Below are 18162 nucleotides of genomic sequence, written 5' to 3'. Positions count from 1 at the left end.
AGGTAACTGACCATCTAATAGAGTAACAATGTATGATTGGAGGTCTGGACACCTAGAGGAGGGGATGGGGCTCACAGGCAGTGGGGCTCACCGGGGATTTCCCCTGTACCCCTGTGGGCCAATCCAACCCTGGGCATAATAGTGGTGACATTTGTCTCACTGTAGGCAGACTAAGTAATACTCCATTTTACGGCATATGTGCATTATGAAACTATGCACTTTGCAGGAAACACTTGTTCCATTAATTATTAACTTAAATAATATAAGAGTATAAACCATATACACAGTATAAACCATAAACATATACAGTAGTAATTCAGAAATAACACAGAAAAGTTGAAATTAATGGAGAGGAGGCTCTATTATTTTGAGGTTTTATAGTCACCGCATGGCATTGTGCTTCACTGCCCATGCACAAGCAGAGATGGGTCCTGTGAGAGGCCAGTTGGGAGGTTGGGGACAATTTGTAGTGGAGGAAAGGCAGTTGGTTTTGGGCATTTGGTCTGTGAGAAGTGTGAGGAGAAGAAGTGCAGCAGAAAGTGATTGTTATAGTCCAGGGTAGTGGAGAGTGGAAGTAGGAGTAGTAGAGTGGAAGTCAGAGTCAGCGGATATAAGGAACACTGAGAGGGTGAGTGAGATCGACAGGGGAGAAAACAGGATTGTTGGATCAAGCAGCACCCAGAGGGATGAGGTTCCCCCAGAGAGAGAGAGATGTACAGTGACAAGTGTTTGAACAGGGGCTGTGAATAGCAGAGAGTTTGAAGAATATATTGTTTAGGCATGAATAAACACAGTATTTACCCAGAGAGATTTCCACTGTATAAATGATTTTGTCAGCAGTCTGCAGTCTATTCCCAAGGTAAAAGTGAAGTATTAAGAGGAAGGCATAATACATGTGAATGAATATTTATACAGCAAAACTGTCCAGTTGAGCCCTTATGTTAAGAGGAGAAAACCCATTTTTATGTGAGGTACACACTGGAATGATGCATCGGACACCTGACCAACAGGCCATTGATCTAATGATCAATCTAATTGATCTAATTGATCTTCCCTCACTCATACGATCATCTACTCTAAACTCTCCACAAGGGCACTTAACACTTGGTAGCTGATGCCCTGCTGCTTTTTTGAGTGTTATGATCGCTGCAGCAATGTTTATAAACTATGTTCTTATTCTGTATTGTCTTGTACTGTAAGTCGTTGTTTTACAATTTTGCTCATTTGTTAGGTGTTGTGGAACCCTTGTGGCACCATATAAATAAAGGATTATAATAATAATAATAATTTGGTAAGGCTATGCACAAACAGAATACATACAATTTACCACCGGCCGTTCAAATCCCGACAGCGTGAGCCCGGCATGTGTGAAAATCCCGATCGTCCTAGGTAAGTATTTCCAAACCTAATTTTACCCCCTAACCCTCCCTTATGGGTGCCTAAACCTAACCTCCCCCAAGTGCCTAACCCTAATCCCCCCTCTAAGTGTCTAAACCTAACCCCCCCTTCACCGCCACCTAACCCTAAGTCCCCCGGGGGGTGCCTAACCCTAACCTCCCCTCGGGGGTGCCTAACCTCCCGGGGGGGGACTTAGGGTTAGGCACCCTTAACCTAACCCTCCCCCCCACAGCAGTCCGTGCCCAACGCCCGGCTTACCTTCGATCAGTAAGCCGGGTTTTGGGCTCCCAATGTAGGTCTAATGACCGGCATCGGGATTTCGACGCTGGTCATTAGACACCTGCCGGGATTAAACAGTCGGGATGCCGACAGTCGGCATTTAGACCATCGGCATCCCGACTGCATCCCGCACAAACAACACTTATTAATCGGCCACATGATATGTCTGGCCAGATGAACCATCTGTGATATAATTTTCACTGATTCCTGTGGCCAGCATTTGGGTTGGTTGTTAGGTCGTGTATACACAGAAGCAGATGTGAATGATATATCTGCACTACATATCACATCTGCCATGCAGCACGGCTGATGCAACATATATGTAAAAGTGTCTACACACTGCCAGATTGTCAGGACTATATATATACTGTTTGTCGGCTATACGAACAATATAACGTCCAGAGTGTACCCAGCTTTAGTAACAGCATCATTAGTGTAGGGAGAGCCAGGCTCTGATATGCTGAGAGCAACTGTAACTGTCCCGTGCAGGGGCAAACGCAGGATTTTAATGTTTTTTTCATATATATATATATATATATATATATATATATATATATATATATATATACACAGTATACACTGTATATATATATATTTATGTATATATGCATATTTGTATACACATACATACATACAAATATGATATACACACAAACACACACGCATATATACATACACACATACATACAGTATGTCACACATACCTTACACACACACACACACAAACATATGTCTAATACATTACAAAAAACTTACCTTGCAGCAGATCTGATAGGGACAGGATCTAGCAGGCTGCCACCATGTTCTTAAGCCCCGCCCCCTCGTGGCATATTGCCGCAATTCGCGGGTCAATCGGAAGGGGGTGGGGCCAAATTACTCAAATCTAATTAAATCCCATCATATTTGCTCTGCCTCCTCCATATTGACCCGCGAATCGCTGCAAAATTGCAACAAGGGGGTGGGGCTTAAGAACATATTGCTTGAACTCCAGTCTGTCAGGGGTAGTTTCTGAGTACTCAGAAACCCCCCACTGCATGCGCTACTGCCTTGGTTGTATTAATGCTGTGACTGCTGTACAGAACCATGATTACTGCACCAGTAACACCTGTTGTACTTGCTTAGTGATTGTGAAATAAAGTAGAATATTTAAACCTATGCAGAAAGATATTATTTTGGTGATAAAGCGCTACCAAACGTGCAGCCTTTTTTCACAATGAGTGACCTTTAAAACTCTCAGCAATAAGGATATAAACAAAAGTAAAAAATATGGCGCACCAAGTTTGAGTTCACTTTTATCCTGAACTCAAACTCGAATCATCATTATTTATGAAACCTCTCCATAATAGTGGCAGCACCTTACAGCAAAGACCTGGGGGTATATTTACTAATGTGAGAGTTTTTAGAAGTGGAGATGTTGCCCATAGCAAACAATCAGATTCTACTTAACTTTTAACTAGCACCTTTTCTAGAAGATAATAGCTAGAATCTGATTGGTTGCTATGGTCAATAACTCCACTTCTAAAAACTCTCACTTTAGTAAATTTGCCCCCAGTGTGGAAGTTACTGCAGAACAGATATAAATGTTGTGTTAAGATCACTTTAAAATACTGATTCTAGGGATACACTACAAATATAGAAACACAAACTTACTTTTTTTAAAAGACTCAGATAAAATACTCACCCATAGAGCATTAATACAAAATAGGGTAGGAGCTGGACTACAGTGGAGTAACCTTATTTGCCAGAAACTAAATTTTCTTAATAAACAGGTGGAGATATACTCAAAAGTAAAGTATGGAACAGCATGAGGTGACTTAGGGGGGTTATTAAATTTGGAGCGAAAAGTCCGTGCTGGACTTTTCGCTCCACATCGGAGGTTTGACGGGGATAAAGTATCGGGCGGCGGAAAGGTATCGCCAAAAAAAAAGAAATTTTCGGGAATTGTTCCTGGGACCCCCCTAAAGATGTCTAGACATGGGGATCACTATGGGCACCCCCATTTTTGCCTGCTTTAGGAAGTCGGGGTTTGTAATAGCCGCGGCAGGTGCATAAGTGCGGTATTGAAAAAGGGGTGAAGAATAGCACTTAGAAATCTTTTTTTCTTTTTTTAAACTATTTCCATCAAATTTGGGGTACATTAAAATGGTTGTAAGCATATTTTAAGTCCCTAAAGTTATTTTTCAAAAGTCTTCAAAAATGCACCTGCCGCTACTACCCGCATTCTGTCATTGGCGATAATTTATCGCTGATTCCGACTTTTCGCAAATTGAATACTGCCCTTAGTCTATTATGGTGACAACACTAAATTCATTAACATAGACAAGCTAAAATTATAATGTATCACAGAATACCATTTTACATCACTAGAGAATCATCACCCAAAATATTTCCCCTTTCATCTTCCTTTAGGGTAGTTCTGTAATGCTGTATTTGACTTTGGGATTCCTAAATGCATTCACAAGTTGTATTGGTGGATCACTTTGGATCTACTGTTCTTACATTTCACATCACATCAGTTGGTATCAAGGAATGCACATGCGCAGTAAAATGCTGAAGGATTCAATTAGTACAAATTAAAAACAGAAATAAAAGACAAAAACTTGTGTCCCCCACCACCAAATTTGAAACAAAAAGTAGCACTGATAACTGTACAATGATAAAAAGCATGGGCCTTCCTTTTAAATTGATGATACCAGCATTAAGGTATGTTTAGACTCTATAACAGGGAAACAACAGTATGGGTTCCCTCTTATAATGAGGGTTAGCATGGGATTGTACTCCCTAGGGCAAGGGTGGGCATCTAGCCTGCCAAGAAAGCCCCATCCAGGACAACCTGCCCTATGCTGATAGCATGAAGGATATTCCGGCTTCTGGCTTAGTGCCAGAATCTACTGTGCATGTTGGGTCTCATGGAAAATGGCACCCGTGTTCCCGGAGACAGCAGGACTGCGCATGCGCGAAACACTGGGAAAATGTCCGCCACCATTTTCCCAGTGATTTTTTGCTGCTCTGCAGCGCCGGCCAGATAAGTCTAAGTCTATATGGTTGCTGGGTGTGTGGTGTGGGCCTCCCTGGACCCAGGGGCCCGTGTGCCCCACAAACCCTGCACCCATTATAGATATGCCCCTGTTAATATATACTATTAGTTTAAATTATAAAAACTACAAATAACAGGTATAGTAGCAGGCATCTTTAATGAGTGCAATTATGCATATGGTTTTGGCATAGAGTAGTCCAACTCTACATGAACCTCTAAGTTAGCCTAGGGCCTGATTCAGAGAGGTACACAAATCTGATGGTTTACGTACATCTTCAATGTTGGGGGGACTGCGCATGTGCATGATCCGTTTTGTGCATGTGAAGAAACAGGTCCTGCAAACTCGCACGCAGTGCTTTTTAACCGCAGCATGATTGACAAGCTGCGGTCGTTGGCAGCAGGGAAGGGGCGATGGTCACGATGTTGATCTAATGCTGCATCTTTAGACACAGGCATTGTATCTGAGAAGCTGGCAGGAGACATCTTTTTGCTACAGACGCATTCTGCATCCAAAGATGCAGCTGCTGTTCTAAAAGCATACAACTCTAAATCAGGCTAATACTCTCTTGGTTTATTCTTTCCTGCTACAAAATTTAAATGTCTGGTCTTTAACAATGTCCTGAGTTGATGAAAAGGGTATGCCATTTACTGAGAGTTCAAATATTTGGAGTTTGATTTCCCTTTAAGAGTGGAAGCAGTTGCTGTTAGACTATAAATTAATCCTATAGTGTTTGCTCAATCGAATCTGTTCCACTCACTGTGCTAACCAATCAATCTAACAGTTCATTAATTGAAGAAACTATTGTTTTGTTAAAACATTTGTGATCAGCATATCTGTTATTTGGTCGATACACATGTGCTGTATGTATACTATGCAGAATGTTAACACAATAAAGAAACAATGACAAACCAATGGCACACATTTATCAAAATACTAACAAGCTACTAGGTCCAACACACTGAAAATGGATGTATATATCATGCTAATTGGCATATAGTATTCTAAATCTGTGTGTATGTGAGAGAACAGGGAATAGAAAGAGTGAAAGAAAGGAAAAAGATAGAGGCCTTATTCAGATTAGGATACCGTTTCAATGTCGGACACAGTCTACACATGCGTCTGAGTCGCACTGCGCATGTGTGACGATGGTTACCGCCGTGGAACACAGAGCAAATTTGGACGCAGAGAGGAGGAATTTCACTGGGCATTTCTGGGTGGCAACAGGGTGGAGGCTACCCAGACGTGGGCATGTTGCGGATATGTCGCAGTCAGACAATGTGACTTTTTCCGCAGTTGCACTGAAATAGGCGGCCATGTTCAGATGGACATTCTGTGCCTCCATAGGGTTGGTGTAATGGTGATGGTGTGACAGACGTGCGACTAATGGTGCATCTATTTACGCAAAATGGTAAATTAGCGCCACAGCCCTTAGTGGTTAACGTAAGATTTCCATTGGCTGTGGCATTAGTATAAAGGAGCAGTTGCGCTGCATAAAAAGTCGCAGCCATGGAAGAATTACACACTAGACGATTTTTCTGAATGATATGAATGATAACGATATTGTTATCATTCATGTCGATCATATCGTCCAGTGTGTATGCACTGAACGACCAAGGATGCCCACTCCCGCAGGTTATTAACGGTATCCCCAGGTGGCTCAACATGTAGCTCAATCTGGAGATATTGTTAACAATGACATGCTGCCGAATGCAGCACGGCCCTGCCCCCCAAGCCATTGTTCATTGTGGCCAACATTGGTAAGTGTGTATACACTTACCAATGTCGGCACCCCCACAGACGATATCACCGCATACACACATCGTCTAATGTGTATGCAACATTAGTGTCCACCTCTGAATCAGGCCCTGAAAGAGAGCGAGAGAGAGAGAGAGAGAGAGAGAGAGAGAGAGAAAGAGAGACAGACTGCCAGGAGGTTAAGGTTTTTCACTGTATAACAGTAACACTGAAATACATGGCGGAGTTTCCAATGCTATATTACTGCAATATCATCTTATGAATTGCATAAGTTACAACTACCAAGAAACTAAATTGTACAATTGATTGTATTAGTTAAATTCATTGCAGAAAATGTAGTTGAATTTTGGGGAGTTAGTGCTCTGTAAAGTAATGCAGCTTCCCCCTGTGACAGTAAGCAGAGTGACACAGTGCTCTGTGTGTAATCTGTGAGCAGGGAGGCATAGGTCTGTATGATTTGCCCTGTCAGAGAAAGAGGGGCGAAGTGAGATGCCGAGCTGCAGTACAGATAGATGCAAAGCTGTGATAAAGTGATGCAGAGTTGTGATAAAGAGATGCAGTTATAGATGTAGAGGTGAGATATATACAGAGATGCAGAGTTGTGATATACAGTATAAAGAGATGCAGAGCTGTTACAAAGAGAATTAGAGCTGTGATATCTAGAGAGTTGTAGAGCTGTTACAGAGAGAAGCAGAGCTGAGATAGAGAAGCAGAGCTGAGATAGAAAAGCAGAGCTGAGATAGAAAAGCAGAGCTGAGATAGAAAAGCAGAGCTGAGATAGAGAAGCAGAGCTGAGATAGAAAAGCAGAGCTGAGATAGAAAAGCAGAGCTGAGATAGAAAAGCAGAGCTGAGATAGAAGAGCAGAGCTGAGATAGAAAAGCAGAGCTGAGATAGAGAAGCAGAGCTGAGATAGAAAAGCAGAGCTGAGATAAAGGATAATAACAATAGAGAGACTTATATAAAGCCAAATGAGGAGAGCTACAGATAGAGTGAGATGTAGCACTTGTGGAGTGTAGTATCCACATGTGGGATAAGTGCATGCCTATTGCCTGTAATTGTGAAGATCAGAGATAATGTAATAAATGAGCGGGAAGAATGTATAATGACAGGCAAAACCAAAAAGATGTACAGCATATATTTGTTCGTAACCCAAGTTCTGTGCAGGGGTAGAGAAGCAGCATATTTTTCTTTTACCATTTAGCATTTTGTACTAAGTATTATCCTGGATGAGTCATTTAGTAAAGAGAACATGTTTTGGAATAGACATTGGTCTGAATTCCAACTTATTGTATTTGCACTGCACACCCACCATGTAACAGCACTTCTGTCCACACCTGAATAAGATTGGCAGCAGTTGCTCACTCCCATAATCTAGCCAGGATAGAAGAATACATCATCAAGGAGGTGAGCAGTCTTCTCATACACCACATACCAGCTACACAGTGACAGGTGAATAATCCATATTGGGTGTACGCCACAGACTAACAGCAGACCTTCTTCTACCTCCTAGATCCAGGTACACCCTTTCTTTCATCTAGGAACACTAATTGGGAGAGTCATCTACTGGAACGCCTGTGCTGTTTCATCAGGATGACCTTTTTTTACACCAGTCCTGATAGCAGATACCTGTTTTACCTCCTTCTTGCTTGCTGGCAGACAGGGAAGACACCCACAAATACACTGTTCACTGCGTTAGATGCACAGAGTGGGCAGCAGCAGCAGCTTACCCCCATTTCATATGGGCGTGCTTATTTTTATCTTTATACACACATCTGTTATGGCATTCTGTCATGGCCAGGGTATTTCAGCATGGCGCTAGGCGAGTGTTACCTGTGAGGTCATTGTGGCGCGGGCTGTCTGGTGGCGGAGCTGGTGTCTGGCGGGGGGCTTTGGCTGCACGCGTTGTTGTGCGGGCCTGTTGTCACTCTGCGCTGGTAAGGCCTGGCGGCGTCTCCATTCCGTTTGGCATGGGCGCTGCCATCTTGCCTTCTGGCCATGTGATGCGGCTGGCCAATCCTGGTGAGTCACATGTTCCCTCCGGCCAGTAACAGCACGGCATGGGGTATTTAGGGAGGGTCAGTGCCTTCCTTCTTTGCCAGTGCAACGTGTATCTCAGCCTAGCTGAGAGGGAGTTCTCTGTGCTTTCCTGTTCCTGTGAATCCGCTGTCTGCGAGTCTGCCTGTCAGCTCCTAGTTCCCACTGGACTACCCCGCTACCTCCATCACCCTTGCCCATACCTGAGTGCCTGAGCCTGCTGACATCCTGCGCTTCAGTTCACTACCTGCAAACCTGGCTTGTTTATTTTCAGTTCTCTATCTGCAAACCTGGCTTGTTTATTTTCAGTTTCACTACCTGCACACCTGGACTGCTCTAATTGTTTCTACCTGGACATTAACCCTTTTGCTCCCACCACAGAACTCTTGTGCACATTTATATTTTCCTGGACTTTTATTTACTGCCACATTATATGTCCACACGAGCACTTATTAAAAATCCTAGTTTTATTTACAAATCTGCTTCTGTGATCGCTCCTGCTACCACCCCGGGTCCACAAATAACCCAGAACGTAACAGTTTGCACTGGCCCCATGGAGCCGGCCACGGATCAGGAGTCAGGAGTGGATTTGTTCAGGTGCATTTCTGGTCGATTAGAAAATCTGGAAAACATGCAGCATCAGATGGCTAAATTTCTGCAAGAGATGTCCAAGCGACAGGATAGTTTGCAAACTTCCTTTTCTACCCCTGAAGTACCAGCAACTACATCCGCATCAGCGTCTGGGAATACAGGAGGCAGATCATCTCCCCGCTTACGTCTTCCTTTACCAAATAAATTTGACGGCAATCCTAAACTCTGCCGAGGATTCCTAAATCAGTGTGACATACATTTTACCCTGCAGCCTGACAACTTTCCAACTGCAAGAACTAAAGTGGCTTATATAGTCTCTCTGTTATCCGGCCAGGCCTTGGAATGGGCTTCCCCACTCTGGGAGCGCTCAGATCCACTGCTGGATAATTACGCAGGCTTTGTGTCATCCTTCAGGAGGATTTTCGATGAACCTGGGCGTACTGTATCAGCATCATCAAACATCATGACACTGAGACAAGGGGTCCGTCCTGTCAGTCAATATGCCGTGCAATTTCAAATTTTAGCATCAGAGCTCAAATGGAATGAGGAAGCCCTCACCTCGGCCTTCTGGCATGGGTTGTCAGACCGACTAAAGGATGATCTAGTCACTCGAGAGCTTCCTACTAATCTGAACGACATGATTTCATTGTGTATCAAAGTTGACCTACGCTTCAGGGAACGTCAGGCTGAAAAAAACAGAACTGACCGGCAAAGGTCATTTACCCCCTCCATTTCTACCCATCCCATTCCTTCTCCCACTGAAGAGGAGCCTATGCAGGTGAATCATACACACCTCTCCAAAGAAGAACGTCAGGGAAGAATGCAAAAGAACCTCTGTCTGTACTGCGGAGAGTCTGGTCACCTGCTGATCTCCTGTCCCCGTAAACCGGGAAATGCCAAATCCTAACTGACCCTGGAGACATCAAGTTAGGAGTTATGAACCCGTCTCCAAAAATTAAAGATTTCACAATTACCCTAGCCTTGGATCTTAAACCCAAACCTGTCTTTGCTACTGCTCTAATCGACTCAGGAGCAGCCGGTAATTTCATAACATCTAGTTTTATTGATAAATTTCAGATACCTTGTTTGACTCTCAACCATGCTATCTCTCTGACCTCGATAGACGGACGCCCTCTGACTAACGGGATAGTCACCAAAGAGACTCAACCTGTATTGGTCCGAATTGGGGCACTTCATTCTGAGTCCTTAAAATTCCTGGTGATATCAGAGGCCTCTCAAGAAATTGTTCTTGGTCTACCCTGGTTACGTAAACATAATCCCAGGATTGATTGGAGTTCTATGCAGATTCTGTCATGGGGTATGGACTTGAAAAAGGGCCAGGAGCCTGAAACGCGTTGGTTTTAGCGCACATCTGACACACAGCAGAGACATAGTGATGTCATCACACTGCACCTTTGCAGCATCGGGCCGTTTACACGGACGAAGAAGACGATCACCCCGTGCAGGGAACCAGCCGGACGGAGCGGAAGCCGTTAAAGGTAGGCAGATATAGGGAGAGACAGTTAGTTTTTCACGTCTGACTCCAGTATCACACCGCACTGCAAGGCATGTTATCGGAACCCTGATGTCAATTATGGACTTTCCTAAAATTAAAAAAAGGGTTTTAAACATCTTTTACTAATCCCTTTTTTTTTTTTTTTTTTTTTTTTTTTTTTACAGGTATTGCGTTACATTCATACATGTTTATTCACAAGCGCTCTTTATTTGTTACATATTGAAATTATTTTATTAGGAGCTGCTTTCAAAATAACATCCATAGCGCAGAATATATATTTTTTTATGGGGTATGGACTGTCAGAAATCCTGTCTTCCAAAAATTCGACCTGTGAGAAAGACAGTTTCATTAGTGTCTTCTGCCATTCCCAAGGAATATCAGATGTTTGCCGACGTTTTTTCTGAACAACAAGCAAATATCTTACCCCCTCATAGGGAATGGGACTGTCCAATTGAATTGATACCTGATAAGATGCCACCTCCTGGTCGTACCTATCCGCTGTCCTTGCCTGAGACTCAAGCCATGACCGAGTACATCCGGGACAACCTGGCAAAGGGGTTCATCCGCCCCTCTACTTCACCTGCCGGAGCTGGGTTTTTCTTCGTTGGCAAGAAGGATGGTGGTCTAAGACCATGTATCGATTATCGAGGCCTTAATGACATTACTGTAAAAAATCGATACCCTCTTCCCCTGATTACTGAGTTGTTTGATAGGGTCAAGGGCTCTGTCATTTTTTCTAAATTAGATCTAAGAGGGGCTTACAACCTCATTCGTATCCGAGCTGGCGATGAATGGAAGACCGCTTTTAATACCAGAGATGGACATTTCGAGTATTTAGTAATGCCTTTTGGATTATGTAACGCCCCTGCTGTCTTTCAAAGTTTCGTTAATGAGATTTTCCGGGATCTGTTATATGTTTCAGTTGTTGTCTATCTGGATGACATACTGATTTTTTCACCCTCTGTGGCTAAACATCAAGAACATGTTAAGGAGGTCCTGACCCGTTTGAGAGAAAACCACCTTTACTGCAAACTGGAGAAGTGCGTCTTTGGAGTGCCCAGTGTACCTTTTCTCGGCTATGTAATATCTGGCTCCAGTTTAGAAATGGACCCCAAGAAGGTACAAGCAATTCTGGATTGGACCCGACCTCAGACACTGAAGGCCATCCAGAGATTGTTGGGCTTCGCCAATTATTATAGACGCTTCATTAAGGGATTTTCTACACTGCTGGCTCCCATTACAGCCTTGACCCGCAAAGGTGCTAATCCTGCCCAATGGTCACCTGAGGCAGAGTCTGCCTTTCATCTTCTAAAACAGGCCTTCATCTCAGCACCAGTCCTTCGACAACCAGATCTGGACAGGCCTTTTTTGTTGGAAGTAGATGCATCATCTGAAGCTGTGGGAGCAGTCTTGTCTCAACGTTATGAGGACAACCGAGTCCATCCGTGTGGGTTCTTTTCTAAAAAATTCTCTCCTGCCGAAAGGAACTACGCCATAGGTGAGCAAGAACTACTAGCTGTAAAGTTGGCGTTGAAAGAATGGAGATATTTGCTAGAAGGCGCCAAGTTTCCATTTACTGTATTTACGGACCATAGAAATCTCCTATTTCTCAAAAACCTCCAATGTGTGAGTCCTCGTTTGGCCCGCTGGGCAATATTCTTTGCCAGGTTTCAGTTCACCCTGACCTTTCGGTCTGGAGCACTTAATCAGAAGGCTGATGCCCTATCGAGATCTCTCCTCTGTGATGATCAATCTGAAAATCAAAGCAATACCCCTGTCTTGGAATCAAGAGTTTTCGCCGCATTACAACTTCAGCCTCCTACGGGAAAATCATTTGTGGCCCCGGAATTAAGGAAGCAGCTTCTCACTTGGGCACATTCCTCTCGCTTCGCAGGGCACTCAGGTACTCGGAAGACCTTGGAGTTCCTGAAAAGACACTATTGGTGGCCTTCTATGAAGGCAGACATAATGGAGTTTATCTCTTCCTGCTCCTCCTGTGCCCAGCATAAATCATCACGACAAGCTCCAGCTGGGGAATTGCTTCCATTACCTACTCCATCACGTCCATGGACGCATCTCTCCATGGATTTCGTCACAGACCTGCCAGTCTCTCAAGGTTTCAACACTATCTGGGTTGTAATAGACCGATTTTCTAAGATGGTCCACTATATACCGTTGAAGAAGTTACCTTCTGCCCCTGACCTGGCACAGTTGTTTGTCCAACACATATTTCGTCTACACGGCCTTCCTGCTGAAATTGTCTCTGACCGTGGTGTGCAGTTTACTGCAAAATTCTGGAGGGCTTTGTGTTCTGTTCTTCAAGTGAAGTTAAACTTTTCCACGGCCTACCATCCGCAAAGCAACGGCTCCACCGAGAAAGTTAATCAAGATCTAGAGACTTTCTTAAGAATTTTTATGTCATCTTCCCAGGACAATTGGGCTGCCTTGCTGCCGTGGGCTGAGTTTGCACATAATGCTTCCTACCACTCGTCAACTAACCAAACGCCATTTCAGGTTGTATATGGCCTTCATCCTCGTGTTCCCGAATTCCGAAGCCTGCCTGTTTTCGATGTTCCGGCCGTGGAGGACACGGTGCGGAATTTTGCTGCCATCTGGACTCAAGTACGGTCTGATTTGTTGAAGGCATCCTCTCGCTATAAGACCCAGGCTGATAAGAAGCGTAGAATAGTTCCACGCATGCAAGTTGGAAGCCAGGTCTGGTTATCCACCCGGAATCTTCATCTGAGGGTTCCTTCTATGAAATTTGCACCACGCTTCATCGGTCCCTTCTCCATAACAGAAGTCATTAATCCAGTGGCCTATCGTCTACAGTTACCCCCATACCTAAAAATCCCTAATTCCTTCCATATTTCCTTATTGAAGCCCCTGGTCCTGAATAAATTCCATAGTGCTCTACCTGCTTCTCCTCGAGTCCAGACGGAGAGAGGAGTTGAGTTTGAGGTCGCCCAGATCTTGGACTCTCGTCTACGCAGAGGTCATCTACAGTATTTGCTGGACTGGAAAGGATACGGTCCAGAGGAACGTTGCTGGACCGATGCTCGTGATGTCCATGCTCCCACGCTCATCAGGAGATTCCATTCTGCCCATCCGGAGAAGCCTGGTGAGTGTCCTGAGGCCACCCCAAAAGGGGGGGGTACTGTCATGGCCAGGGTATTTCAGCATGGCGCTAGGCGAGTTTTACCTGTGAGGTCATTGTGGCGCGGGCTGTCTGGTGGCGGAGCTGGTGTCTGGCGGGGGGCTTTGGCTGCACGCGTTGTTGTGCGGGTCTGTTGTCACTCTGCGCTGGTAAGGCCTGGCGGCGTCTCCATTCCGTTTGGCATGGGCGCTGCCATCTTGCCTTCTGGCCATGTGATGCGGCTGGCCAATCCTGGTGAGTCACATGTTCCCTCCGGCCAGTAACAGCACGGCATGGGGTATTTAGGGAGGGTCAGTGCCTTCCTTCTTTGCCAGTGCAACGTGTATCTCAGCCTAGCTGAGAGGGAGTTCTCTGTGCTTTCCTGTTCCTGTGAATCCGCTGTCTGCGAGTCTGCCTGTCAGCTCCTAGTTCCCACTGGACTACCCCGCTACCTCCATCACCCTTGCCAATACCTGAGTGCCTGAGCCTGCTGACATCCTGCGCTTCAGTTCACTACCTGCAAACCTGGCTTGTTTATTTTCAGTTCTCTATCTGCAAACCTGGCTTGTTTATTTTCAGTTTCACTACCTGCACACCTGGACTGCTCTAATTGTTTCTACCTGGACATTAACCCTTTTGCTCCCACCACAGAACTCTTGTGCACATTTATATTTTCCTGGACTTTTATTTACTGCCACATTATATGTCCACTCGAGCACTTATTAAAAATCCTAGTTTTATTTACAAATCTGCTTCTGTAATCGCTCCTGCTACCACCCCGGGTCCACAAATAACCCAGAACGTAACACATTCTATATGTGATATATACAAGTAGATTTTATAATAATCTCAGAGGATATTATACAATTTCCATGTGTATTTCCAATGTGTATTTGAATGGACAGCATTTTCTGCGATATTGTTGTACATGTGCTATACATTGTCTCTATTGCTGCTGATTCTAATCAATGAATAGTTACCATACCTATATATTTGACTGTGGCTTTGCATTTGAACTTTTTTTTAAAATCTATTCTCATCTCATTCCCCACCACTTACACCCTATCCTTATTACATTTCTATTTCACACCTGTGAAGCAGTACAGTGACTGTCACTCTCTCTCGTCACTCTCGTACTTTTTTATAGCATATCAATTAAAACTGACTTTAGCTATTGTGCCCCTATTAGAGCGTTCTCTATCTTTTACTCTTGTACTTGAAATTACTCACGGAGCGCACCTTCGTAGTTATTTACCACTATTGCTGCCAATGCTTGGAACCCCTATAACCCCCTCCTCCCTCCACCTCCATTTATAATATCTGTTACACAGGGCTGTGGAGATAGACAGCACTGTCACATAATTATTGTTTGTACCTTTCTTAGAACATAATCAACAAAATCAATTTACATTTTTTAATGCATTGAAAAACTCGGGCATTTGCAATAAAATTATAATTTCCGCAGGCACAAAGTACATAAACAGATACCATTATCCCTACTAAGAATTCTACCATGAGTTACCCGAAGTTGGATATGCATGCCAAGAATTCAGTCCAAAATTAGAATAAACAACCCGAAAAAATTACCAGTTAAAATATACATGGTAAATATGCATAAATAATAGGCACACTTAATAATGTTCATATAATGTACTGATTAGATCTTAAAATATATTAATATTTTATATTTATATATTACTTTCCTTGTTTTTGATAGTTCATGTCATATATAAATCTCAGATACACAGATCCCTAAACAGCAAAATTTTTCCTTTGGTCTTGTTATACATACCACATTCATGTTACAAAAATGTCATTATAGCCATGCTGTATAAGTCACCATACTATGTATGAAAGTATAGAATAAAAATAGTATTAATTCTCCAGACACTGTGTACTGTAAAGTACAACTCACAATCACTCAGTAAATGCAATAACTTGTTGGACGTCCTACAGAGTTGATGTCAGATGCTTCCCTTGAAATAATACTATTGCCAAAAGTAAGTCCCTATTTTAAGAACATTACCATAAGGATGTACAACATTGCAACTGGCTACTTGCTGAGATAAAAGGAAAGGAATTTGCCTCTACAAAGCATTGTTTACAATAAATGCAGCAAGAATTGCAGTCATTGTTACCACACAAGATAGACTTTTGATGACCAATTTGGTCATTTTAGACTAAATTTGGTTAAATTGACTGTATTTTGTGAGTCCCAGTGATATCACGGTCTGTCTAAATACCGATTATGTAATGTTTTGATTGGGCCAGTGTCTTTCTGTCACTTGCAACCACATCAGCGAGTGTCATTGCATGACAAAAACCTTTGTGTCACTCCAAACAATACAATTGGATCAGTCTAATATTGCCTTCCATGTGTGGGATCAAATAAGAAATATATCTGAATGTTCACTGTAAAACGTGGGGAGTTTAAGAGATGGCAGACACCTTTTATAAACAAATGTACTGTATACTGTTTTCAAACTAGGAAAGTGTTTATAACAAGAACCATTCATGTTTATTTTTTCCATTGTCATGGTTTTTACATTTGATGCTGCCTTTCCGATTTCATTGCCATTGAATGATATGGAATGCTGGTCTTCCGATGTTAGACCATTGTAATGTTTCTGTGAGCTACGGTACATGGCCGATGCACTGCTGGCATGATTTTGGGAACTCTTGCAGGGGCATATTAGGAACTGGGGCGTGTGCAGTACCTGTTTAAAATAAATGTGCCTTCAGCTGCACCATCATTCCGGTGACATATTCAGAAAGACGGTGCATGCTCAAAATAGAGCAAACACTCTGGCACAGTGCAAGAGTCTATGCCAGCAACAAGAAGATGATGCTGTGACAGATGCATAGGGAGTTGGTGCACCACATGGGAGGCACCCAGGACCAACTACTGTGCCTCCTATGCAGTGCACCAGCTCCCTATGCTACTGCTCCAGCAATGACCTCTTATCATGCGCAACCCATATTATAGCATCAAATGGTCAGTAGCCATTGAACCACACAACTCAATGTCAGAAGCCCATTGACTGTCCAACAAAGGGCCTCCGATGTCCATCCCTAACACATAAAGATATAAATAATAAACAATAGAAGTGTAGAATGTGAAAATGACAGATGTGTCCTCATACACTGTGGCTTCAGTCGCACCAAATAGCTCCTCTTGACCCAGCAGCACCAAGCATCTTTCTCACTCAAAATGTGCATCTTATTTGGATAAATAAAACAACTGTAAGCAACAAAACTACTTTGCTAGATTGCAATATTCAATTTCATGTGTGACATTTGTACATCTGTATGCAAATTAATCTGTATACAAAGTGCTACAATGCAGTGGCTGCGTCTTTTTCTCATGCCATGTTCCGTTGTGCTTCATCTGCAACTTTGTGTGTGTTTACAACTAATTCCTTTGCAGGTAAAGTCACAGCACAATGTCTCTAGCATGCTCTGAGTGGTGTTTCACTGTCTGCCATGAGAATAAGTTGCAAAATGTAAAGAAAAACAGGATACACTACAACTCTAGGAGTTGCTCAATCGCATTGGGCATCTAACACTATATAGTGAGTGTATAGATGTAAGGTGTATCAGGGCACATCTGTATGCTTCGCCTGTTCTAACAAACTGGAAGTGGGAGCAGTGCATATAGGGCCTGATTCAGAGCCGGACGCTATTAGCGCGCGCTCGTTCAGAAAAAGGGGCTGGCTATTCAAATGAACCGTTCGCTCTTTGCGGTCTGTTGCCGCCTCTATGTCTGAACGTGCGAACAAAACATGCGGACGTTTATTTGAAAAATACACCCCCTGGCCGCTCGCATCATACGTCATGTCCGCAATTTATTAGATTAATCGAGTACATCGAACAGCGTATGAACTGCTCGCTATTTTTGTGGTTGGTTTTTGCTACCACTATATTGCGAGCAGTTCTGACTATAAAACAACCAGGTGACGTGGTCAATGACGCTGCTGTATTAATTATGCACACCCATAAAACGCCCGTTTTGACCTTTAAGCACGCCTGCATTCTGATCTCCACTCCCCGTTCGCAAGCACCTTTCCCTGTTACCACCCACATACGCCTCATTCTGTCACTCAAAATAGCAGGCATTCGCTATATAGCGAACAAATGATTTTCGGCCGCACTGACTGGTTCGCGCATGCGTATTAAAAACCATACGCATGCGCAGATGGGCGAACATCGCTCGGAACGAGCGTACTGCCACTTACAAGCGGCTCTGAATCAGGCCCATAGTGCATAAAGCTAAGCAAGTTGTGGCTCTATATGAGGTATTAGGACTAAGAAATGGAAAGTACACATTTTAGGAAGTGTATTGCACTATATGTATATACCTGTATGTAGACAGATAAAATACTTTTGCTCAGGAGAAACACATGTACAGTACCAT

This window comes from Taudactylus pleione, unplaced genomic scaffold (assembly GCF_031769625.1).
Source record: "Taudactylus pleione unplaced genomic scaffold, aTauple2 ptg000041l, whole genome shotgun sequence".
In the NCBI taxonomy this organism is placed as follows: Eukaryota; Metazoa; Chordata; class Amphibia; order Anura; family Myobatrachidae; genus Taudactylus; species Taudactylus pleione.
Note: the sequence above shows the minus strand (reverse complement) of the source record.